The sequence below is a fragment of the Leptopilina boulardi genome, unplaced genomic scaffold (genome assembly GCF_019393585.1).
Source record: "Leptopilina boulardi isolate dan_hultmark-lab unplaced genomic scaffold, ZJU_Lbou_2.1 LbouV2_367, whole genome shotgun sequence".
NCBI classification, from domain to species: Eukaryota; Metazoa; Arthropoda; class Insecta; order Hymenoptera; family Figitidae; genus Leptopilina; species Leptopilina boulardi.
The window spans coordinates 37,496-40,155 of NW_026137937.1; positions in this window are offsets into that span (position 1 = coordinate 37,496).

A 2,660-nucleotide genomic window follows, 5' to 3' on the forward strand; every position below is an offset into this window, starting at 1 on the left:
AGAGAAGGGTGGTAACGGCAGTGGAATCGACTATTCCGATTACGTGGCTTCGAATTCTACGGTTCGCACCGCATAACGTATATAAATCAATGCGGAAAACTCCCTCCTTAACGTCTCTGCTGCAAATGCGTGGTCGGAAAATATTTTTCGCTCCACTTTCCTTGCAAAAAATCCCGGATATCAATTTATTTAACGATACCGTTCCTTGATGCGGGAGGATGAAATTGGAAATTACCTGAATGCGTCAAAAATCCATATTAAAAAAAACAAACAATCCTCATTCCTAAAATGCAAATATAAAATTTCAATTATTTTTTGAACAAGAGGGAATTAAAGAAAAAAAATAGTCATTATAAGTTTAATAATTTTTGGCTACACCGACAAAATAATCTATTTACAGTAAGAGAAATCATTTAATAATAATCAGATTTTCCTTTTAATATTGCTTCAAAATAAATTTCTATTGTCGGAAGGAATATTTTTCCTTCCATAAATCCTCTATCCATAAAGGGCTTTTATTTTATATGAAGCAGAATAAACGTTCAGTAGGATAAATTTCTGTCAAATACATAAACATATATACAAACAAAACAAGTGAAATACCAGTTAAAAATTTGTTCATTTCATGACAATTTAGATTCTTCATCATGATAAACACTTACACATTATTAGTTTTAAAAAACTTTAAATTCAAATCGAACATAATCAAGAATAAAAAGCTTCGTCTAGAGAAGAGGTAGCAAAAATTATCAAGGCCGTTTTGCAAAGTTTCTGCAATTGGTTTCGGACTTGAGTAAATAAAAATAAATAAAATAACAAGATTAATATTAAAATTGATAATTTTTTTTTGAAAAACTTTTGTTAAATAATTATGGGTGGCAGTTTTATTAATTTTCTGCAATTGTTTTCGGACTTAAATAAAAAGAAATCAAATAACAAGATTAATAATCAAATTTATTTTTTTTTGAAAAAACTTTTCTTAAATAATTATGGGTGTCAGTTTTACCAATTTTCTGTAATTGGTTTCGGACTTAATTAAATAAAAATAAATTAAATAACAAGATTAATATTAAAATTGATTATTTTTTTTGAAAAACTTTTGTTAAATGATTATTTGTTGCAGTTTTGAAAATTTTCTGCAATTGGTTTCGGACATAATTAAATAAAAATAAATCAAATAACTAGATTAATATTAAAATTGATTTTTTTTAAACTTTTGTTAAATAACAATGGGTGGCAGTTTTACTGGGTTCAGAATTAATTAAATAAAAATAAATCAAATAACAAGATTAATATTAAAATTGATTTTTTTTGGAAAAACTTTTGTTAAATAATTATGGGTGGCAGTTTTTCCAACTTTCTGCAATTGGTTTCGGACTTAATTGTATAAACAGAAATCAAATAACAAGATTAATATTAAAATTGATTATTTTTTTGGATAAACTTTTGTTAACTGATTGTGGGTGGTAGTTTTGCAAATTTTCTGCAATTCGTTTCGGGCTTAATTAAATAAAAATAAATTCAATAACAAGATTAATATTAAAATTGATTTTTTTGGAAAAACTTTTGTTAAATAATTATGGGTGGCAGTTTTTCAAACTTTCTGCAATTGGTTTCGGACTTAATTGTATAAACAGAAATCAAATAACAAGATTAATATTAAAATTGATTATTTTTTTGGATAAACTTTTGTTAACTGATTGTGGGTGGTAGTTTTGCAAATTTTCTGCAATTCGTTTCGGACTTAATTAAATAAAAATAAATCAAATAACAAGATTAATATTAAAATTGATTATTTTTTTGGATAAACTTTTGTTAAATGATTGTGGGTGGTAGTTTTGCAAATTTTCTGCAATTGGTTTTGGACTTAATTAAATAAAAAGAAATCAAATAACAAGATTAATAATAAAATTGATTATTTTTTTGGATAAACTTTTGATAAATGATTGTGGGTGGTAGTTTTGCAAATTTTCTGCAATTGGTTTCTGACTTAATTAAATAAAAAGAAATCAAATAACAAGATTAATATTTAAATTGATTTTTTTTGGAAAAACTTTTGTTAAATAATTATGGGTGGCAGTTTTTCAAACTTTCTGCAACTGGTTTCGGACTTAATTTTATAAACAGAAATCAAATAACAAGATTAATATTAAAATTGATTATTTTTTTGAATAAACTTTTGTTAAATGACTGTGGGTGGTAGTTTTGCAAATTTTCTGCAATTTGTTTCGGACTTTATTAAATAAAAATAAATTAAATAACAAGATTAATATTAAAATTGATTTTTTTGGAAAAACTTTTGTTAAATAATTATGGGTGGCAGTTTTACCAATTTTTTGCAATTGGTTTTGGACTTAATTAAATAAAAATAAATCAAATCCCAAGATTAATATTAGAATTAATTAATTGCATTAATATTACAGCAATATTAACCGATAATATTACAGTAATATTATCTAGTAATATTACCATGGGGCGTACATTTTAATATTACTGGAATATTACGTGCTACTAGGGATGTACCAAAACTGTCATTTTCCCTACAATGCAAGTTTTGGAAAACTGACTGGAAATCGTATATAAACTTTCAATAATTATGATAAACTTTTAAAAATAGGGAGACAAAAAAGCTATTATTTTATAATGATTGCGCAAAGTTA